The sequence below is a fragment of the Pseudorca crassidens genome, chromosome 15 (genome assembly GCF_039906515.1).
Source record: "Pseudorca crassidens isolate mPseCra1 chromosome 15, mPseCra1.hap1, whole genome shotgun sequence".
In the NCBI taxonomy this organism is placed as follows: Eukaryota; Metazoa; Chordata; class Mammalia; order Artiodactyla; family Delphinidae; genus Pseudorca; species Pseudorca crassidens.
In genome coordinates this window covers 78,043,801-78,068,086 of record NC_090310.1, presented here as the reverse complement: position 1 = coordinate 78,068,086, position 24,286 = coordinate 78,043,801, and the positions used below count along the sequence as shown (strand labels likewise).

Below are 24,286 nucleotides of genomic sequence, written 5' to 3'. Positions count from 1 at the left end.
TAGTGGAATGCTGCAGGGAGAGGGTAATGTGAGCTCAAGTTCCAGCTCTTTCTGACATCTGGGCCCTGCCCTGTTCGTCACTGAGATGCTAGGTCACCACTCAGTGGAAGGGACTCTGGCCTCGTGGCGTCAGAACAACCCTGGGTTTAAATCCAGCTTCTGCCATATCCTAGCTCTGTGACCTTGAGCAAATCCCGTTACTCTCTGGGCCTTATTCTCTTCCTCTATAAAATGGATGCTAGTAACTGTCCCCAATTCACAGGGTTGCTGGGAGGTTAACGGGTTAAGTGTCCAGGCCATGGTCCCTGTTCTGTACATGGAAATTCCCTTTCCGCCACTGTTGGTGGATTGCCCAGACCCTGTGTTCTGAGGATTCACCTTGATGGAGGGACCAGAGACCAGCCTGTACCCTGAAGAGAGGGGCTGGTTCCCACTGTGGGGGAGGGGTGCTGACACAGAACCCAGAACTTGGATCTCCTCCCTGCCCAGCTCCCTCAGCGGTCTCCACTTGGTTCTCCAGGTCTGGGAGATGAGAACGGTGGCGTGACATCCAGACTGCCTAGATTCAAATCCCTCTTCTCCCATTTACCAGCTGGTAACCTTGGGCAAGTTACTAACCACTCTGTGCCTTGGGAAAATGAAAGTCCCTACCTCATAAGATTATTGTGAGGGTTGAATGAATTAATACAATGAAGTGTTTAGGACAGTGCCTGGCACATGGTAAGCACGGCTAGTTACTATTATTACTGTATAACAGTTATTATTATTATGATCACCTCTCCCCTTTGCCCCTTTGCCCTTCTGGCCAGAGGAATCTCTGACGTTTCCCCCCAGAAGATGGCCCTCAGGCTGGGCTTGAAGGAACAGAAGGCTCTAGACAGAAGGGCACCGCCAGCCAAGGCACAGCTTGGGCAAAGGCGCAGAGGGGAAAGCTCCCCGGGAGCAAAGCTGGAGCGCCTTTGGCCGGAGGGAGGCGTGATTCCCAGTGGCGGAGGCTGGGGGGTGGGGGTGGGGCCGAGGTGAGTCAGTTCTTGGCCCAGCCAGGCCCTAGCAGCGCTGTTTCCCATCAAGGGGATGGGCGGGGCTGCGGCTCCCTCTGGCCAGGCGTGAGGGTCTGAGTCAGCCCGAGTCAGGTAAGCGGAGAAGGACGTGGGACTTTCCCACCTGCACCCTGGAAGCCTGTGTGAGCCGGGTAGGGTGCCTCCCCCAGAGGGCGGGCGGGCAAAGGCCTCTGCACCAGGTACAGTTGGGTGCCGCCTGCTTCCACGGCTGACCCCAGGCCCCAAGTCCAGAGGGAGGCCTGGGAGCCTCTCCTCTCCCGAGATGTGGGGTGGGGCCCAGGATCCCAGCCAAGGGCCTTTCCTAGGGGAGAAAAAGAGTTTTGGAGACCAGGGAAGTCCGGGAAGCCAGGGAAAACCTCCCTGAACAGGGAATATTTGAACCAAGGTCTGAAGGAGGGGTGGAAGTGAGCAGTGGGTGATATCTGGGGAAGAATGTCCTCGGTAAAGGGAATAGCGGGTGCAAAGGTCCAGAGGTGGAGGCCTGGAGTTTTAGAGCAACAGGGAGGAGAGTGTCATGGCTGGAGCCAAGAGGGGAACAGTAGAGGGAGATGAGGACAGAGAAGTGATGGCGGAAGTGAGGGGGTGTGGTAGATCATTCAGGGCCTTGTGGGCCATGGGGAGGACTTCAGTGTTTACTCTGAGTGAGGTGGGAGCCCTGAGAAAGTTCTGAGGAGGGGAGGGACAGGATCTGACTTAGGTTCTAATGAGGTCCTCTGGCTGGGTGTAGAGAATGGATTGTGGGTGGGGAGTAGAGGACAGAAGCCAGGTGGCCTGCAATGGTCCAGGTGAGTGATGAAGGGGGCTGGACAGGGTGGGGACACTGAAGGTGGAGAGAAGAAGCAGCATTCTAGGAATTCCTCTGGGTGTCAGTCAACACGCCCTTCTTGGGGACTTACTACGTGAGCCCTGTGTGGGAACTGTGGATACAGAGATCACAAAGACTGAGCCCTTGCTTACAGTCCAGCAAACAAGAGGCAAATATATGAAGATGATGTGATTGGTGCTCAAAACCAGGTGTGAATCAAGGGTACCCACTCTGCACCTGGCCCTGTCTGCTGGCTTTCTATGTAGTAACTCAACCTTGTGACATTAGAATGATCATGAACCCCCATTTATACAGATGAGGAAACTGAGGCCCTCTTGGGGAGGTTAAACAACATGTCCAAAGTTAAGAGACTCCTCCCCACTAATAAGATTCGCACCAAGGTCTGAAAAGCTGCAGGACTGGGCCCACCTGACCGCTCTGGGTCCCCGATGGGCCTGTGTAATCAGGGAGGGCTTCCTACAGAGCTGATACTAGGCCTAGGTTCCCAGGGATGGGCAGGATTCCGTCCGTGAGCAGAGGGGGCATTCCAGACCTGGGCAAGGCATGAGCCAAGGCCTGGAGGTGAGACCGGTTCTTTTAGCCAGTGTCTCCTGAACCTCGCTTAAAAGTCATCTTTAAAGCCATTCATACTTTTTATTAAGTTAATTAATTTTTTTGTTTGCTTGGTTGGTTTTTTAAAAATCATTTACTGAGGTGAAATTCACGTAACATCAAATTAACCATTTTAAAGTGAATAATTCAGTGACATTTGGTATTCACAATGGTATTTGCAATGTTGTGCAAACCACCACCTCTAACTAGTTGCAAAACATTTCATTACCCTGAAAGGAGACCCCTGTACCCATTAAGCAGTTGCTTCCCACTCCCTATTCCTCCACCCCAGTCCCCGGCAACCACCAATCTGCTTTCTGTCTCTATGGAGTTATCTATTCCAGATATTTCATAGGGAATCGTACAAAAGGTGACCTTTGTGTCTGAATTCTTTCACTTAGCATAATGTTTTGGAGGTTCATTCTCATTGTAGCATGTGTCAGTAAAATAATTTTTAAAGGAAAATTTATACTGTTACCAGAAAGAGAAAACAAGTAATCGTTTCTACAGATAGAAAGTAACCTTAAAAGCAACGATCACAAAAAAATATTATTAAAGTCTAGCTGGATTCTGTGGCCAGCTGAGAGCTCTGGGCTGAGGTCTGCTCAGCTTAATAACGCATAATGATGGATGAGCAAGCTTTGGACAGATGTTAAAGGCCTGCCTACACCCACGTGTGGCTTTCTCCGTGGGTTAATCAGAAGAATCAGAGAGAACTGCAAAGGGAGCAACGTCCTGGAGGCTTTTGAGATTCCCAGGGTAGACACGGGGAGCATGTGGTCCATGAGGGTGAATTTTCCCAGTGCCTTGGCAGGTGGACCAGAGGGAAAGGCCAAAGATGGGAGCCTGCTGGGAAGCCACTGCCCCAGCCCAGGCCCAATCCAGAGAATTCCACGCTCACTGATGTCTCCCCTTTTCCCAAACCCTTTCACATCCATTAGGCAGGACAGGTGACTCCTGGGCTAATTTCTGGGCTCTATTCTATTCCCTTAATTAATGTATCCGCGCACTTCTATGCCAATACCATACAGCTTTATTTTTTATACCTCTGCCATAGATTCTATCTAATGTCTGGACGAACAAATCTTCCCTCTTAGTTCTTCTTTTGCAGAATTGTCTTGGCTGTTTTCGCACATTTACTTTTTCACCTGACTTTAGAACTTATCCCCCCACCTTTTTTTTAAAGTCTTCATTGAATTTGTTACAATATTGCTTCTGTTTTATGTTTTTTTTGTTTTGTTTTGTTTTTTTGGCCATGAGGCATGTGGGATCTTAGCTCCCCGACCAGGGATCAAACCCATACCCCCTGCATTAGAAGGCGAAGTCTTAACCACTGGACTGCCAGGGAAGTCCCTAGAACCTACCCTTTTAACAGACAGGCCTAGAGATGTTAAGTGACAGACCCCAAGTCAAAAGGGCTTCAAGCGTCATGGCCCATTTCCAAGATTCCCAGGAATCCAGGGCAGTGTTGGGGTTGGTATGCTGGGAGGAGGGGGTGGTCTCTGCATCCCCATCCTCGTGGGTCACCAAGGAGATGCGTCTGCTTGTTAAAGGCTTTGAATGCCCTTAAAAGTAGCAGAGTTTGCCACATTCACGTATCCCCTGTACACGATTTACTCTTTTTCTTTAAGACAACTCACTTTTTAAAAAAATTTTTTGTTTTATATTGGAGCATAGTTGATCAACAATTTTGCGTTAGTTTCAGGTGTACAGCAAAGTGATTCAGTTATACATATACATGTATCTATTCTTTTTCAAATTCTTTCCCCATTTAAGTTATTACAGAATATTGAGCAGTGTTCCCTGTGCTATACAGTAGGTCCTTGTTGGTTATCTATTTTAAATATAGCAGTGTTAAGTCAACTCACTTTTTAAATTTTTATTTAAACTTCATTTTAAAGGAAACATTTTATCTCTGCTTTAAATGAGAAACCAGTATCAAGTATGAGGCATTTGCTCTCGGTGCCTCGCCCATCTCTCTTCCTGCTTACTTTCCATGAACACAGACCAAATTCCAGCTGCCAGCACCTGCCCCTTTACCTGCGGGCTCTGCCCACCTGCAGGAGGCTAGAGGGCTGGGAATTAACACTCCAGGGAGCTGCCTCCTACTAAGGACTGGCAGAAGCAGATGTATACGTTCCTCAGCTCCCTGGCCACGCCCCCCCACCCCCATTGGATAGCCCTGAGGTTATCTGCACCTTCTATACCGTTTCTCAGAGCTCCACAGCAGGCTGAGCTGCAGGTGCCCACAGTGGTTACTTGCTTGATAATACTCTGCATTGGAGGCCCTCCCTTCCTAGTCCCACTTCCCCACACCCCTACCAGTGTTTTCTGGGATCACCTCCCAAATAAACTACTTGCCTTTGAATTATTTTCTTAGGGATCTGCTTCTAGGGGAATTCAACCTAAGGCACTTGCTGTAAATTGAAGATATTCAGCAAATTATACAAAGAAGTGGAACAAAGTCAGATATAACTGCTGCTGATGGCTTGGCACTGGGGTCTGCTCTGTGTTTCTTAAAACAAATGAACAGGTAGTAGGAAGATGATAAAGACACACAGGCCTCAAGGGGAGCCTTGCCTTCCCCATGGCAGAACCAGGAGGACAGAAAGGGAGCTGAAATGACTCTCATGGTGAGCTGATGGGATTCCATGCAGGGTCCCTGGAGCCCACATAGCTATCTCCAGCCCCTTCCACGGCCCATAGTGGGTGAGGTCCTGGGGAACAACTTCCAAGGATGGTGGAACAGCCCCCTAGGTTGGGCAGCTGGCAGGACACAAGCCTGGGGGACCTGGTAGGCAGCAATGAGCACTGGGCCAGCCACAGAGGCCAGATGGGAGCCAGAAAGAAGACATGTGGTCCCACCTTGAAGGAGCCCAGAGAGCCATTAGCCTGATACATGGACTGAGGGGCTTAACTTTGCTTTGAATGCATCTTGAGAAAGGAGACATCATTCATTCATTCAGCAGATGTTTACTGAGCACCTACTATGCACTGGGCACTGTGCCAGGCACAGGGAAGACAGAGAAGGACAGATCAAAATCCCTCACAGTACTGACGCTCCAATGGGGGACACAGACAAGTGAACACACAAATAAACTCTGAAATGAGGGTCCTTGGTGCTACAAAGAAAATAAACAGAATTGTAGGATAAAAAGTATAAACCAGGGAGGCTTTTGATAGTATGGCCTGGGAGGGCCTCTGGGGAGGGAGTAGTTTAAACTCAGAACTGAATGTGGAGAAGGAGCCAATCACACAAAGAGCTGGAAAAAGAGGGTCCCAGATAGAGGGAACAGCAAGTGCAAAGGCCCCAGGGGGTGGGAATGAGCTTGGTTTGTTGGAGGAACAGAAGCCGGCTGCTGTGCTGGAGTGGCGTATCAGGAGGGAGGGGGCAGGGCCAGGGTGAAGTGGTCAGTGGGGTCAAGTCAGAGCAAAAAGAGGCCTGGCAAGCATTTGTGGGATCAATGAGTACCAGGGAAGGCATCCATGGGCATTGGATGGGGAGCAAAAAGGGGAGCTGAAGGCATTGGATTTGGGAGGCTTTTTCTCTTGGTGTCTTTGTTAATGGGAGGGGAGGCCAAGGAGAATGACCTTGGTTTGCATAGTGCCAGCCCAGACTGCAGCAGGGAGGGGCTTCAGGCCACTGCACCTGGGTGGAGCTGGCTGATTTCAACCAATCAAATCAGCAATCCCATCTTTGGCATCTCATAATAGCGTCTATTTCATGAGATGATTTTTTTTTTTTTTTGTGGTTCGCAGGCCTCTCACTGCTGTGGCCCCTCCTGCCGCGGAGCACAGGCTCCATACGTGCAGGCTCAGCGGCCATGGCTCACGGGCCCAGCTGCTCCGCGGCATGTGGGATCCTCCCGGACCGGGGCATGAACCCGTGTCCCCTGCATCGGCAGGTGGGCTCTCAACCACTGCACCACCAGGGAAGCCCCCATGAGATGCTGTTTATTGAGAACCTAAGCACCAGGCTCTATGCAACCCCCTCAGAGGCTGCCAGACACATCCCCTTCCCAGGAAGATGCTCACAGAAACAGAAAATTGTAATATGGTGTGGTGAGTGCTCCAGGGAACGCTGGACAGAGGAAGGGTCATTCAAGCTGGCTTTTGAAGGATAAAGAGGAGCTCGCTGGAGAGAAACCATCACCAAAAGGGCAGAAACTCTTCCTCTGCTCATCTCTGTGTCCCAGCACCTAACACAGAGCTTGGCACATAGTAGGTGCTCAATCCATATTTGTTGATGAAATGAATTGGAGCTGCCCACACTTCGGTCATTCAAGTACCTGCCTTCATAATTTTTGTGCAGTCTGCTTTCCACTATTTCTACTATTGCTTAATATTTTTCTTCAAGTTGACTTACCTTTTTATCTAAATAAATTTATTTTAAAAGGAAACATTTGATATGATCACTAGATTTGAAAAAAAAACAAAGAATACTTGCCACAAATCAAAGATAACCAGAAGAACCATCACAATGAAAATAAAACAATGTTATTAAATCTGCCTGTTAAGAGAACAAAAAGACAGGCCACAGGCTTGGAGAAAGTATTTGCAAATCACATATCTACAAAGGACTGACTCGTATCCAGAATATATAAACAACTCTCCAAACCCATTAATAAGAAAACAATCTGATTTTTTAAATGGACAAAAAGTTTGAACAGACACTACACCAAAGAGACTACAGAGATGGCAAATAAGCACATAAAAAGATGCTCAACATCATTAGTCATTAGGGAAAGTCAAATTAACACCACAATGACATACCAGTGTGTACACCTATTAGAATGACTAAAATTTTTAGAAACTGACAATACCAAGTGCTGACAAGGATGGGAAGCAACTGAAACTTTGATGCATTGCTGGTGGGAATGTAAAATGTACAGACACTTTGGAAAACAGTTCAGCAGTTTCTGATTAGATCAAACATATGGTTGCCGTATGACCCAGCAATTCTACTCCTAGAAATTTCCCCAACAGAAATAAAAATTTATGCTCGGGCTTCCCTGGTGGCACAGTGGGTGAGAGTCCGCCTGCCGATGCAGGGGACACAGGTTCGTGCCCCGGTCCGGGAAGATCCCACATGCTGCGGAGCGGCTGGGCCCGTGAGCTGTGGCCGCTTAGCCTGCGAGTCCGGAGCCTGTGCTCCGCAATGGGAGAGGCCACAACAGTGAGAGGCCCGTGTACCGCAAAAAAAAAAAAAAAAAAAAAAAAAAAAAAAAAAAATTTATGCTCACATAAAAACCTGTTTGCAAATGTTTATAATGGCTTTACTTACAATCACTAAATCTGGAAGCAGCCCACATATCTCTCAGCTGGTAAGTAGGTAAACAACCAGTGGTACATCCATACAAGAGAATACTAGTCAGCAATAACAAGGAACAATGCACTGATAACACACAACCGAAAGAATGCATCTCAAACGCATGATGCCGAGCGTAAAATAGGCAGACTGAAAAGGCAAGGCACTGCAGGATTCCACTTATAAGACATTCTGGAAAAGGCAGATTTATAGAAAAAGATCAAAGTTCAAAAACAAGTGATATTGATCCACGGTGACAGAAGTCAGGATAGTAATGCCCATAGGAGGGGAAGTAACAGAGGAGAGAAAAGAGCTCTGGGGGTACTGATGTTCTGTCTGATCATTTGGGTGCTAATTATACAGCTGTGAAAATTCAAGCTGAGCGCTTCTTTGTGTATGCCATAGCTCAATACAAAGTTTTTAAAAAGTCTAGCTGGATAAAACTGTGTGCCAAAGGTATGGAACCTGAGACCTGCTCTCTCTTTTTCACAAAGGGAGATTAGCAAGTATTTCGTGTTAGAAACAGGTTAGCATCAAACAGAGACTCTCCATGATGTAAAGGAAGGACTGTAAAAAGATCTGCAAAGGGAGTAACTCTCATGATGTGACCGAATGTGAACGGATGCTCTATGCACCCTATAAAATAAAGCTGGGGGGCCCCAATGGTGCCCAATACCAATTAGAGAGCATTCGAGTATCTGAGACAGCATGCTGGCAGGGCACAGCGGGCATAAGGAGGGAGGTGTGATGGCTCAACTCTGAAAGCAGAAGAGCCCATATTTAGATGGAGCAGTTAAGGAGTAGCTGGATTTGATTTTGCCTTTTTCATCTCTGTGTTCCTTGGCACCCGACACAAGCCTGGCACATGGTTAGTCTTCGCTAGCTAGTCCCCCCTCCAAGCTTTCACACTGGTTGTTCCCTTTGCTAGAGATACTCCCTTCTCCCACCTTGTCCACCTGACAAACTCCTAAACTCACCTCAGGGATGACTCTCCTTCTTTTCCCTGTTACCCGAATATCCCTTGGCATTGCTGTTTCGGGGTCACCATGCATGCTGTGTCCTCTGCCTGGAATCTCTTCCCTTCTCCCTCCCCTGGGTCAGTCAGCACCTTTTGTGTGCAAGTGATGGAAAACCAGCCCAAACCACTTTCAGCCAAAAACGGAAAATGTGGTGGCTCATGAAACTAAAACACCCAAGAGTGTCTAATTTCAGGTATGGCTGGATCCACAGGTTCAAACCCTGTCCAGCTCTATGTTGATCTCTCTCAGGCAGGTTTTTCTCTTATGATGTCCCCTGATGCTCCAGGCTTTCACTTGCTCACTCTCAATCCAATGGAAAAACTGTAACTCTTTTCACAAATAATTCCCAGCAACCAAAGTCCCAGAATCGAGTTTCATTGGGCAGGCTTAGTTACACGTGCATCCCTAGACCAATCACTGGAGCCAGACTTGGTCATATGTCCACCCCTGGAGGCAGTGTCCTAGACACCCCACCCAAACCTCATGGATGGAGATGGCGGAAGAGGAGGTTCTCCAGTAGGAAACTGGGGGGCTATTACCCCAATACAGGAGAAAACAGGAGATGGATACTGATCCCACCTTCTCTTGGCAAACTCTAGCTCATCCCAGCATGCTGTGTGACCTCAGGCCAACCCCTTCCCCTCTCTGGGCCTCATGTTCCTCCTCTGAAAAATGGGCAGGAGGCTGTTTGAATTCCAACATTCCAGAACTCTAGGACAGCTTCCAGGCCTGGCAGCTGCTCCCTAAATCCCAGGAATGTTCCGGTACTTCTGGGGACGGAAGTGGAGTGTCAGCCAGAGCCCTCCCTGGCCCCCCGGCCTGGGAACATGCTTAGAAGATGACAATTGGGCTCCCTTCAGCCGAAATTCCACTCCCGTGGGGGCCTTGCCAAGGAAAACAAGCCCAAGAACTGGGCATTGAAGGTGAGCATATTTGACAAGTTTTAAGATGACAAACTATTTACACAGGTGTGGGAACGATCCCCTTGCACCCTGCTTTCTTTTCTTTCTCTTCCTCCCCTTTCCAAATTCTTTCCCCCAAGGGCGCTGACAGACATGCCAAGGGAGGGGGTGGCTGGTCGTGGGGATCTGCCTGGAGTGAGTCCATAAACCTGAGGCAACAGGGGAGGGCATGGAGCAGCAGGAAAGAGGGTGTCTGCACCGTGGGGGCTCATCTCCCCTCACCTCCCTTCTTGCTCTCAACTCCCATTACCTGGGGAGATGTGAGGCTGAGGTCCTCGCAATTTCAAAGCTACCTGAGTCCTTCAAGAGAATGGTGCTCAGTCCATCCTCAGTTGACAAGGGGGCGTGAGGGAAAGCAAGGGGCACACAGCCAGTTAGTAGCTGACCCTGGAGCTAGCAAGCAAAGAGGTGGAGAAAACAAAAATCATTTCTTAAGCACGTACTGTGTACCTGATACTGAGCTGAGCTCTGAGAATATACTGTGAATGAAACAGATAAAAATCCCTGCCCTGGTGGAGCTGACAAGGAAACAAACAAGGTAAAAGATGAGTTACCTTCACAAATACCTTAAGAAAATAAAACAGAGTGAGGGGCTAGGGCAGGGCAGGGCGGTGGGGAGACTCTAGGTTTAGGAGGTAACATTTGAGCTACGAAAGCTGAGAAGGAGCCTGCTAGGGAGAGATCTGAAGGAAGGGCATTCCAGGCAGATGGCACTGCACATGCAAAGGCCCTGAGGTAGGAAGTGGCTTGGGTGTTCAAAGAACATTGAGGAGGCCAGTGTGGCCAGAGCCAGGGGAGGGAATGGAGCTTGATCAGAGGTCTGATCTGTGCTTTCTGCTCAGTACAAACCCAGGAGGTGGGTATGATCATCCCCACTTTACTGAGGAGGAAACTGAGGCCCAGAGGAGGGCAGTGACTTGCCCAGGGTCACAAAGCAGAGTCAGATCCCAGCCCCTTCCATCTGGTCCCAAGCCCATGCTCCTTGCTTCTGAGAGGTGAGAGGGTAGGAACAAGGAGTGCCCAAGACCTGCCACGTCTCTCGCCTGAAGCTCAGCCCCCAGGGGAAGGGGCGTCTGGGGGCAAGCCCTCTGCTTCCTATGGGAAGAAAGTGGAGACTGATTTAGTTGCTGAGTCATGGGGCTACAACAGGCTGCCAGGCTGCAATGGGCCCTGCCTCAGTTTACTCACCTGTAAAAAAAAATGGGCTTAATAACACATCTGGGACTTCCCTGGTGGCGCAGTGGTTAAGGATCTGCCTGCCAATGCAGGGGACATGGGTTCGAGCCCGGGTCCAGAAAGATCCCACATGCCGCGGAGCAACTAAGCCCGTGCGCCACAACTACTGAGCCTGCGCTCTAGAGCCCGCGAGCCACAACTACTGAGCCCGCATGCCACAACTACTGAAGCCCGCGCGCCTAGAACCCGTGCTCCGCAACAAGAGAAGCCACCGCAATGAGAAGCCTGAGCACTGCAATGAAGAGTAGCCCCTGCTCACCGCAACTAGAGAAAGCCTGTGCTCAGCAACGAAGACCCAACGCAGCCAAATAAATAAATACATTAAAAAAAAAGATTGATCCTTAAAAAAATAATAATAATACATCTGCCTCCAGTACCGACTTCAGAGGGCTGCTGTGAGGGTTAATTTCTCCCTGGCAACTCTGGGAGCCTTGATGAAAGGTGGCGGGAAGTGGGAAGTGGGCGCTATTAACCCAGGCAGGTAATTACTCCCAGCCTGAGGGAGGAGGAAGAGGGGTTGCACCTGGTCTGATTCAACCTCAGGCCAGTTTCCTTTGCAGATGTGTAGGAGCCTAACATGTCATGAGCATCTGGCTTTGACGGCCATCCTGGCCCCAAGTTCCCCAGCACCAGGCAAAGCTAGGGCTGTGAGCAGTCACGAGCCACACAAGCCAGGGCTGAAATCACAACTCTGCCCCTTCCCTGGCAGGGAGACCAGGGCAACGTTCCTCCCCTGTCAGGGCCTCGGTTTCTTCGTCTGCACAATGGGGCTAAGAACCTGGCCTATCCCACAGGGGCTGTGGTTGTTTCTCACAGGTACGCAGACACTGTAATTTGACCATTTCATCTCTCCAGCTGCACGTCAGGCCCCAGCCTCCCATGCCATCAGCCATCCTGACCTCCAAGACCTGATGGGAAGTGGTAAAGGATTCTTCTAGAAGTAAATAAACGATTTTTAAAACACTCTTCGGAATATTGCTTAGGCCTCATGCTGACCGCACCTCTTGGGCCCCAGAACAAAGCTCCAACTACCCTCTGCCCCTGGAAGCCCATCCCTCCCCCCCAGGATGGGGGAGGGGAAGCAGGAACAGATACTGAAGCCAAGCCCCCTCTTCCTCCTTTTACCTATTTATTTTTTTATTATTTTCTTAAATTGAGGTAATACTGACATAAGTTTCATATGTACAACATTATATTTCTACATCTGTATACCCTACAGTGTGCTCACCACTAAGAATTTATTTTCCATCTGTCACCCTATAGTTTATCCTCTTCATCCATTTCACACCCTCTCCACCTCCCCTTCCGCTCTGGTAAACACTACTCTGTCCTCTGTATCTATCGATTCATGTTGGTTTGGTTTGTTCATTTCTTTTGTTTTTGTTTGTTTATAAGTTTTCTATATGCCACATATGAGTGAAATCATATGGTATTTGTCTTTCTCTGTCTGATTTACTTCACTGAACATAATACCCTCAACGTCCACTCATGTTGTCGCAAATGGCAAGATTTCATCTTTTCTTCTGGCTGAGTAGGATTTCACTGTATACATCCCTCCATGAGGCAGCATCATGCCCATCTCACGGGAGGGCACACTGAGGCTCTGAGATGTAAATGCCAAAGCCCTGAGCTAGGAAGAAGCCGACCTGACCCAGGCCCTCTGCTTTCCCATGAGGCAATCGGAGTTCCAGCTGGAGCCTCAGTATGGGCGCCTGGCCCTACATGGTGACCCCAGAGATGAGGTTCTTCATGTGAGTGAGCTGCTCCTGGGCCTGGGGCCCCCAGGGAGGAAGAAGCCAGGCCCTTGTCAAGTGCCTGCCCCTGCAGGTATGGGTCGGGCCCCAGGCAGCACCACTTTCAGGAAGAGCCAGGGTTCAGAGAGCTGGTCCAGTGGGCCTGTGCCCACCCCACCAAGCTCACCTTGTGCCCTCTCCCCCTCACTCCCTCCACTGCAGTCACATTGGCCTAGGTGATCCCCAGACAGGCCTTCATTCCCACCAGTGAGGCTTTGCACCTGCAGTCCCCTCTGCCCGAAGCACTGTCCCCTCCACACCTTGGCACACTGGCTTCTTCTGTCACCTCTTCAGAGGAGCCCTCCCAGGCTTCCTCCATCACACCTCCTGCTTTATTCCCTTCAGAGCCCTGATCAGTCTCTGAAATGACCTCAAATTTCTGATTCCCTCACTACAATATAGACTCCATGAGAACAGAGGGTTTTTTTTTTTTTTTCTGTTTTATTCACTGCTGTATTTCCAGGACTCAGTAGAATACAATGGTGCTCAACAAATATTTGTTGATGTAATAAGGAAGTTTTTGAAAATAAGAATAATTTGTGTCATGAGGAGAGGGGTGGGTGGATGTTCGTGGGGGTCGGGGGGTGGGGGGGATGTCTCCCAAAGGACTGAATTGAATAATTTCTCCAGGGTCTTAAACAGTCCTCAGGAGCTTTGACATCACAACAACAATAACAGTGTTTGTCAGGCACTAACTGTGCTGGGCACCAGGCACAGATCATCTCACTTAATCCCGCACTGGCCCCATGAGGTCAGTCCTATGATTATCCCCATTCTCCAGATAAGGAAACTGTAGTTTAGAGAAGTGAAGGGACGCGTTCAAGGTTGTCACCAGCCACCACCACACCCGACCTCCTGCCCTCCGGAGCCTCCAGGTCTCCTAGAGACAACCCCACCCCTTGATTCCCAGTGCAGCCTAGAGAGGTCCTGTGTCCTGCCTGACGCCCCCCAGCTGGTCAGCGGCCCAGAGGGATGATCCCTGGCTCCCCGGCAGCCACTCGGCCCATCGGGAGGGAAGGCAGGCTTGGCGGCTGTCCTGTCCTGGGGACACCGGGCAGCCAGGAGTTTCTCTCCCCGGACTTACTGTACATGATTCATCGCCAGCCCCAGTTGTGAAATCTGGGAATCTTGTGGGCAAGGCCAGGCCCAGGGGATGGCTGTCTGGGAAAGGGAGGCCGGGAAGGGGTTAAGGGGGGCAGTCCCCCCCCGCCCGGAGGCACGGGGCCAGGCCAGCAGAAAGCACACCGTTAACACTGGGCTGGCTACCGCCTGCGGCCTGTCTCTGACATCACAGCTGCGTCAGCCCAGCCTGCCCCAGCCCCCCACTTCCTTCCCTCCCTCAGCTGCATCTCCAGCCACCTCTCCAGCTTCACTGTCCTCTCCTGAGAAGCAGGCAGCACCCAACCTTCCCTCCCGGGAGGGAGGGCGTGGGCAGGGAGAGGGAGATGACAGACATTACTCTGCATACAGGAGGCACTTCATAAGTGACAGCTGTGATGGGTTTGAGCCAAACCATAATCCCATAATGAGCTAGACAAGGCAGGAAAGAAGGTCTCATACCCATTGTAGAGAGGAGACCGAGGGTCCGAGAAGAGTAGGGACTCGCCCAAGGTCACCCAGCTGCCCAGTCATAATGACTTGAAATGTTAATATAATCATGCTGCTCTTCCTCTGCTTTTTACTAGAAGCATGTGTATCTCTCATCACCCATCGGGGTGCGGTGAATGTCCAGAGGCTAGGAATTTTCTTCCTTATCTCATTTGTTTTGTTAAATTCAATTAAACCAAATGGGCATTTGTTTGGATAGAGAGATGATAAAAGGGTTTCACAGGAACTATTCACAGATCAGTGATGACTTATGGTATTGTATTAAATGAATTCTACACTTGAAATCTTAAAAAAAAGTTACCGAGTACAGATTCTGCTCTAGACACCATTTACACATATTAGACTCACTTACACTTAAACCTTATGGAAACTCCATGAGGGCAGCAGTGCTACTACTCATCTCACGGAGAAGAAAACTAAGGCACAGGGAGTCCCCACAGCTGGTAAACAGCAGTAATGATAATAATAACAACAAAAACAACAACTGGCATTGATAAGGCGCTTACTCCATGGGCTGAGTGTAATATTTACATCATCTCACTGGCTTCTATTATCACTCTAGGAGATAAATACTATTATTCTCCCCATTTCACAGATGAGGAAACTGAGGAGTTAACTCACCTAGAAAACATAGCTGCTAAGCCGCAGAGTTGGGATTTAAATCCAGGCCTTCTGTCCCTACCCAGGCACAGAACTGGGGCTGGACGCACAGTGGGTGCTTAGGTAACTCAAGGACGACCAAGTTGGAAATGCCTGGGACTGCCAAGGGATCCGTCCCCCAAGATATCCCTGGCATCAGCTCAGGGCCACCCTATGTGGACCTGGCGCAGCTGGAAAAAGATGTGCGTTCACATCTTCTCCCAGGATGCCATCACTCCCACAGTTGTAACAGCCCCCTAACCCACAGACACCACTGTCTGAACCACCTGTGAGGAGGTTCATTATTCTCCCCATTTTACAGAGCAGAGAAAACAAGGCCCAGAGAGGGCATGTGACTTGCTCAAACTACACAGCAGGCATGAGCGGGCCACAGACCTACTTTTACCTCCTGAACCTGCCCTTAGCTGGCAGAGGCCTGGGGTGTATTTGAGGAGTGAGATAAGGTCTGGCCCTCCTCGGCCACTCCCTGGGAAGAGAACTTCCTCTCTCCCTCTTGCTTTTCTAACTCCTAGCTCAAGTGGGACTGAGCCACACAGAAGCTGCATCACAAAGCGAGGACAAGAAGGGCATTCCTGGCAGAGGGAACAGCACAGGAAAAGGAGGCGCAGCTCATAGAACAGTGGGGTAAGAATGTCTAGTAAGGCTGAGGTGGAGAGAGTGAGGGGCTGAGGTAGGAGCGATGAGGCTAGGTCAGGTAACGGGAGCCTTGCATGCCATACTACGGAGTTTGGACTTTCTCCAGGGGCAGTGGGGAGCCACAAAGACTTTAGAGCAGGGGAGGAACATGACCACTAAACAGAGGACCGACTATTGCAGTACACGCCTCCCCTGTTTTTCCTGCTTTTGTCCTGGCTTCTACAGTCCATTTTCCACATGCAGCCAGAGGAATCCTGTGAAAACCCAAGTCAGACCTTGTCCCTCCTCTGCACAGAACCCTCCATGGCTCCCACCTCATGTGGAGAAACAATGATGCACAGGGTCCTGCAAGTCCTGTCCCCACCCGCTCCCTGCCCTCACCACCCCGCTCCCTCTGCTCCAGACACACTGGCCTCTTCCCTGCTGCACCCCACCTCAGGGCCTTTGCACTGAGTGGCTGTTCCCATTGTCTGGAAACCTCTTCCTCCTGATGGTTCCCTCCGTCACCTCTTAGAGATTGTTACCTGCTTAGCGAGGCTGTCACCCACCTATTTAAACCCCCAGCACACCCCGTCTCCTTTTCCCGCTTTATTTCTCTCTGTAGCACTGGTCCTTTCAAATATAATATACAACGTATTTATCTTGTTTATTGTCTGCTCACCCCACAAAAGTGTGAACTCCACAGGGGCAGAGACCTCTGACTGTCTCATGTCCTGCTGTGTCCCCAGCGCCTGACACACAGGAAATGCTCAGTAAATATTTGTTGAATGAATGAATCCTCTGTTCCCTCAGAATAATTTTCTGAGGGTTTAGCTGGAACAGAGCTTATGATCTTTGCTCTGGGGTCCAGATACAGAAGTGACTTGCCCAGGGTCACTCAGCTCACAGGTGGACAGTTGATCTGGCGCCAAAGTCTGTGATTTTTTTTCTTCTCCATTCTAGGCCGCCCCTCTGGGCTTTAGGTCCCACATCAACCACATTACCACTTCTGGGGGCTGCTCTCCTTGGCTTCACCTTAAGCTGGAGTCTCAGAGAGATGAAGTGACTTGGCCAAGGCCACAGAGCATCTAAGGGTGTGAATTCAGGTCTTTCTGCCTCTGTGTTTTGAGCATTTTCCACTAAAACAGCTCTGTCTCTCTCCCCTCCTCCTTTCCTCTTTTCAGCCAATGTGTTTGCAGCTGAAATATCAGGCCTGCTGCGTGCAGCCTTGACATCCACCACATCGCGGGCCTAGCCCCGCCTGCCACCCTGGCCCGGCTGCGAGCACAGCGCCTGGTCCCACATGCCTCAGGGATGAGCTACGGAGAGTGTGACCAGGCCCAGCTGACACATCTCAGAGCAGATGTGGGTTGGCCTCCCACGGGTCCAGCCGCCGAGCCAAGTCTCAGCCCACCACCCATCCCCCAGGGCGGGATGCCGGGCCTTGTGGAGCACGGGAAGAGGAGAGCAGTGACCCTGGAGAGTTCACATTAGGCAGAGATTAAGGGGCTCAAGGCTTGAACCAGGGCCAAGGCCTTGGTGGTCACAGAGGGAAAAGAGACAGTTTTTCAGGGCTGAAAACTCAGTGCCACCAGGGGCCAGGCAGGGATTTTAAATGAGTGAAGAGGGCCAGAGTAAGATGATAAATAGTTATTATTCCTTGGCCCCAGTTTCAGAGAGACAAGAGGGAGTGGTGGGGACTGGGGCATATGCCCTGTCTAAAGCTGAGTGTGGGCCCTTGAGAATGGGGACCCAATGCAATCAGATCTTCAGATCCTCTGATTTTCCAGTGGGTGCCAGAAACACAGGTTTTTATCTAATATCTACAGATTTTTTAATGTTGGCTCCATTCATTTACAAATTCAGTTTGGACCGAATTTGGCCAACCCAAGGGCCAGATTCAGTCCCTTGGGCCTCCAGTTTGCAACCTCTAGTTGGCCAAAGAGAACAGCCAGAGAAGGAACAGATCATAGCCTGATCCTGAGTCAGGATCTGAGGGTCGGGACGGTGGCCAGAACCCAGTGCCAGCAGCTCCGAGGGACTGTGGAAAAGGTTCCTGTCATCTGGTCCCCCTCCTTCATCTCACGGGGTTGAGCCTCCCCACCCGCCCGCCTGCTCCAGCTGGCTGTGGGGTGGAAGGGGGCCTGGGTGGGAACTGAGGTCTCCTTTCCCACATGGGACACAGCTGTGGATGTGTTTTCCAGGCAGATCCCAATTTCTCTCTCCTGTCCAACATGGCCCTGCAACCCCAGGAAGTACGTGACCCTGTGCCCCAGGTCACGCCCCCCCAAAGCCATGCCCTCAGCAGCCTGTTCACATGCCTGCCTCACCCGCCATGTTCCAAGCCACATGCTTCCACAGCTATCACTTTGAATCTTCACCACATCCTTTTATGACCAATTTTCAGATGAGGAAATTGAGGCTCAGGGAGGGAAAATGACTGGCCCAGGGCCCTACCATGAGTATGCAGAGGAGCTGGACTCAAGCTCAGGCCTCACACGCTGGATAACGGGGGGCCTCACCCCATCTCTTCCTGCTAGAACCCAGCCCATCCTCCAAGGCTCAGCCCCAGTGCTTCCTCCTGGTTTATTTAACAAGCAACCAGGTCCTAGACCAGGTGCTGGGTATTCAGAAATGAACAGACAGGGTTTGTCTCAGGTTCCCCCATAGTGTTTGTTGAATGAATATTTTACTCACTCTCTGGGAATCTCATTTTCCCAAGTCATGGGCCCTGTCCACATCCAATCTGTTTGTCTCAGCCCTGGCACCTCGTTTCTCTGACCACATGTCTGCATGCTTCCCAGATGTCTGCCCCTGCACGGGCCCCCAGGCATCCTTCAAATCAATGCACCCAAAGTGAACTCGGCAATTTCCCCCTAAACTGCTCCTCTGCCCCGGTTTTCCTCCTCGTAGAAGTCCCCACCATCTGCCCAATGGCCAAAGCCAGAAGCCCAAGCATTGTCCATTATACCTCCCCCTCCACACCCTCAACCCAACTGGTCACCAAGGCCAGGGAGGCTTGTCCTCAATGTCCTTCAACTCTGTCTGTTGCTCACATCTTCCTTGGGTGACTACATTCTCCTCCTCACTGTTTGCCCTGCATGGGAACTTCCTCTTTCCCAAATCCAACTTCCCACAGCAGCTGGGTGACATTTACTATTTCCTGCAGCTCTCAGATGCAGCTCTCCGTTACCTTCAGAAGGCAGTTCAAACACCTTGGCCAGCCTTAAAACCCCTGCTCGGTCCAGTGACCTCGCCCCTGTTCCTACACATTCCAGGTAACCTGAACTCCTCTCACTCTTCTAATGTGCTATGTTTTCTCTCATCTCTGAGCCTTTGCAAGGCTGCTCCTTCTGTCTGGAGTGTTCTTCCCTCCCTACCCCCATCTCTTGTCTGACTACTCTACGAACACCCTGCAGGACTCAATTTAGGTGTCATGGGCTTCATAAAGCTTCCCTGACCTCCTAACCCTGGTTTAGGTATCCACTGGGGTCCTACCACCTGCTCTGTGTGAGTCAGATTACAGCCACAGGAACCAGAAACCCCTCCAGTTATTTTATACAGAAAGGATGGAATACAGGGGATAGGGCACTCACAAAATTGCTAGAAAGGCAGGATGGGCTCCAGAATAACAGAGCAGAACTTGTCCGCCAAGGGAGCTGCCACCTCAGCCAGTCAGGATGGTGGGGAACCAGAAGGCCACCACAGGGACTGTTGGCTTTCAGAACACACACCACAGCAGTGATCCAGAGATTAGGAGGCCACTACCACCACTTCTGGACCCCTGAAACTGGTAACCAGGCATGATACGTTGCTACAAAAAAAATGTGGTCATGACCACGTTCATCAGCAGAAAGAGAGCGAAGGCAAAAACCGGATGGCCTCTACTTTCTGAATCTCATGGGAGAGCATGTGATTGGCAGAACTTAAGCAGCATACAGAACCCCATCTGCAGAGGAGACTGGGAAATGTGGCTTGTAGCTTTCCAGTCTCTGCATCCTCTAGCCAGAAGAAGATATTAGCGTAAATGGATGCTGAGTACCAGTGGGTACTGAGTAACGTAAATGGATGCTGAGTACCAAAGGTGAGGTCTCAGGATTCCCCACCACAGCCCCAATCAGCCTGTGTTTACTTATCTGTATTTCCTACCAGACTGTGAGAACTTTAAGGGACACAGCATTGCCTTAGATACCTCTGGTTTGCCAGCATTTATTGAGCATTTACTATGCCTTGGGCACTAGGCTATGTGCTTTACAAACTTGTTTACATATTTGCACCCAGTAGGGTAGAGATTATTACTATCCCTATTTTATACATGAAGAGGAGGCCCAGAGAGATGAAGTAATTTTCCTAAGGTCACCCAGCCAGTAAGTATTAGAGATGAGATTTAAAAATGAAATCTGTTTGACTTTACACTTTAAACACTTGCCATGGGACTTCCCTGGTGGTGCAGTGGTTAAGAATCTACCTGCCAATGCAGGGGACACGGACAGGTTCGATCCCTGGTCCAGGGAGATCCCACGTGCCGCGGAGCAACTAAGCCCATGCGCAACAACTACTGAGCCTGAGCTTTAGAGCCCACGAGCCACAACTACTGAGCCTGTGTGCCACAACTACTGAAGCCCGCGCGCCTAAAGCCCATGCTCCACAAGAGAAGCCACCACAACGAGAAGCACGCACACCGCCACAAAGAGTAGCTCCTGCTCGCCGCGACTAGAGAAAGCCCAGCCCACGCGCAGCAACGAAGACCCAACGCAGCCATAAATAAATAAATAAAATAATAATAAGCAGTTGCCACTATGAGAGGCAGTTTTGTCTTCTCACAAGGATCTTCTCCCAAGCCTTCAGAAAAGTCACAGTAATGCTGTGCAATGAACAAATGAATCCACAAGTGACCCCTCCATTGGAATAATGCCTGACCCCATCTCAGCCACCTTCATTCCTCTGGGCCTGGGTTCCTCTCCATGGACAGGCCTTGAGAAATAGAAAGAAACTAACTGTGCTGTGCTGGAACTCTTCACCTAGGGTTGTAGATGGCTGCTAGGCTTAACGGCCACCACTGTCTTAAAACTGGTTACATTTTGTATCTGTGAGGAGTTTTCTGGAGATATGGGTCATAGCTTTCATTAAATTCTCAAGCTCCAAAAACTTGACAGACTGTTACCCCAGGGAGGGATGCAGCGATCTTGCTGCCATCCTGACCTCAGTTCAGACCTTATGACATTGCACGCATTCACTTGTGCATCCATCCATTCACCTACCTATCCATCCACTCCCCATCCACCCATTCATCCATTTTTACTCCCACCCATCCACTCATCCATCCACTCATCCATCTACCCATCCATCCATTCATCCATCCATCCACCCACTGACCCATCCATCCACCTACTTTCTCATTTATCCATCCATCCATGCAATCATTTATCAATCTGCCCACCCATTCATTCATTAAATCACTGTCTATCAATCCATCTATTCATTTATCCTTTTATGTGTTTATTCATCTAGCCATCTATTAATTTGTCCATCATTTCATTTATAATTTATTTACTCATTTAATTATATGTTTATCTATTCATTCATCCATCAGTAATTCACAGTATTCAACCATGAAATCATCTATACCACACATCTCATAATTTATCATCCATTATCCATTTATTTATTCAACCATCCATCCATCATCCATCTATGCATTTATCCACTAATTTCTTTATTCATCCATCCATCTATCCATCCTTCCATTAAGTCAGTTCATCATTTCACTCATTGATTCATCTATTCTTTCATTTATCTATCTCTTCATCCTTTCATCCATCCACAAACAGCTCCCTCATCCATCCACCCATGTACCCAGCCATAAATCATCCCGTCGACCATCCACCCATCCATCAAAACATCACTCATCCTTCCACACATTAAATTCTCCATCCACTCACTCTGCTCCCTGTACCAAAACCAAGAGGTGAATCAGAACTGGTCCCTCCCTTGAGAAGCTCACAGTCTAGTGACAGGAACAGATAGTTAAAACTCAAGGTGGAGAATATTAGGAGGTTAAAGTGAGCTCCAGGCAGGTGCCTTCACAGGAGGGGACTTGGGTCCATCTGGGGATTCAGAGAAAGTTCCTTGGAAAAGGTGGCATCTAAACCAGGATTCATAAAGACAGGAAATCAGTGAACAAGCTCCCTTAGATATCTCAGAGGGTGACTTACAGAACACCCACCCACCTAGATGCTCACTGAGCTTGTTAGGACTTTAAAGGCTCTGAGAAGTCCTGCAACAAATGTTAACATTGTTAACCACAGTAATTCTCAAATTCATTGGACCATAGAACCCTTTTCCCTACTTTACTCTTATTAATATCCCAGAGAACCTGTGTCCCTTAGAACCTCATTTGGGAAATGCTAGTCTGGTCCAAACTCCTTGTTTCCACAAACAAGGTTTCAAAAAACAGTCTCTGTCCTCAAAATTTTCCATCACGAGATAAGACGAAATGCACAATATATGCCTAGGACTTTATTTTTTTCATCCCTAAAGCTGAGCACAGTGCCTGGCACACAGTAGGTGTTCAATAAGCATTTGTGAAAAGAATGTTGTTATTGAAGGAGTTGCTCCAAAATGACCCCTGGTTCTTATGCTGTCCCCATTCCCAGTGACCCCTTTATGACCCCAGCCAGACTCAGTTTTTCAGTCTGAGAAATGGCCAGTAAAATCATCTCCGTAGAACTGATGCAGGAAGCACGTGCTTACGCTCAGTTTTCGTTACAGGCGCTGTCTCGGGATGTAGCTCTGACCACCCCGCCACTTTCTCACACTGGCAAGTTGAGTTTCCAGCCAGGAATGAGACCTTTGGGCCTTGCTGATCCTTCACGGCTGAGGCTGGAACATACATGGAAACCGCCTGAGTAATCCTATGGCGACCCTGCCCAGCCTGATGGGGCATGAACTGGAAATTCCCTATAACATTGCTAATTAAATGATTCCTCCTGCCTTCTTCTCCTTTTACCCTGGCCTCCCGCTCTCCCTTACTCAGCTCCCTAAGCGCCTCCAGAAACCTCTGCAAAGGAGTCAGACTGGTTTGGGGAGGGCTGAGCAGCTACCTCCCCTTCCAAACGCCCACCTGCCCGCCCACTGCCTGGAGCCCAGGCCATGCGACCTGCCGGGAACTGTGTGCTGTGCAGCTCTAGAACACAGAGCCTGATACCCACATCAGATAAAGGGGCCACTAAGTGCCTCCTCGACCCAAGCCCAACCCTTGTGCAATTCAGATCTTTGTCCCATAGAGACAGTCACAGGGATGAGCAGATGTGCTTATCTGATGGGGCCACAAGGCCTCCAGTTCATTCCAGGGGCTGTTTTCTCAGTCAGTCTTTGGACTCTTCTCTTCCATGCAACTGTGCACGCTCTTCCCCTACTTGGGCACGTCCTCATCCTCCTTCCAGTCGTTCAACATTTATTAGGCACTTCCTGTGTGCCCAGCCCTGTGCTGGGTGCTGGGGACATAAACAAAACAAAGTCCTTGCCCCGTGGAATTCACAGTCTGATGGGGAGGGGGGCAGATACCTAAAAAAATAATGGTCACGATAACATGGTTGAATCTCAAATCATTATGCTGAGGGAAAGGAGCCTAACGAAGAAGAATACAGTATATGATTCCACTTACAGAAGATGCTGGAGAACACAGACTAATCTACAGCAACAGAAAGCTGATTGGCAGTTACCTGGCCATGGGAGTGGCGGGGGGTTGGGGGGTCGCGAGGAGGATGGATGACAAAAGGACATAAGGAAACCTTTGTGGGTGGTAGATATGTTTACCATCTTGGTTGTGATGGTGGCTTCATGAGTGCAAACACATGTCAAAACTCATCTACGTGGACCCTGGAAGATGTGCCATTTATTGCATGTCTGTTAAACCTCAATAAAGCTGCTTAAAAAGATAGTTTGTGAGGCAGTGTGACCAGTGCAGCAATGGGGAGACTCAGGAGGGGCATGGGAGAAGGGCTGGGAGGGTAGTCAGGGAAGGCTTCTTGAAGAAGGGGACTGTGGGGCAAAGTTTTGAAGATGAAAGTGAGTCCCATCAAGAAAGAAGAAAAGAGAGTGGTATTAAGTTCCAGATGGCCTGAGTTCAAATCCTGACTCCCCTGCTTACAGGCTATGTGGCTTTTGGCAAGAGATTCGACTCATCAGACTCAGTTTTCTCATCTGTAAAATCGATCCCACAACAGTATTTATCTCATAGGGCTGGTGGGAGATGTAAATTACGGAAAGCACTTGGCCTGGCATCCATTGGTCACAGCTTCTACAAAAGCCCTGAGGCAGGAAGGGACAGTGACCTGAATGACAGTGAGGAAGTCCAAGTGGCTTCATCGAGAGAGGGAGGGAGAGGCCTCAGGGGCCAGGGCCGCAGGATGTCTAGGCCATGGTGAGGGTTGGAGCTGTCTCCTGAGGACTGGGGAGCCAAGGAAGGGATGGAAGCAAGGGAGTTTCATCATCAAGCCTATCCTCTTATCAAAGTCACTCTGATTATTAAAAAAAAAAAAAATTACAGTTGGAAAACTGAGGCTTAAACAGAGAAAGATTCCGCCAAGTTCCTGTGGAATCACA

At 49.6% G+C, this 24,286-nt stretch overlaps 2 long non-coding RNA genes across 3 annotated transcripts in view; one reads left to right on the top strand and one right to left on the bottom strand.

The window, feature by feature from the left end:
• LOC137207992 (uncharacterized) overlaps positions 1-24,286 on the bottom strand; it is a 266,590-nt gene that overhangs the window by 122,151 nt on the left and 120,153 nt on the right. The gene's annotated exons all lie outside the window — the stretch shown is intronic.
• LOC137206474 (uncharacterized) lies at positions 1,070-6,878 on the top strand. The gene is made up of 2 exons (XR_010934666.1): positions 1,070-1,133; positions 6,238-6,878. It is a non-coding gene; the product is annotated as an uncharacterized lncRNA (long non-coding RNA).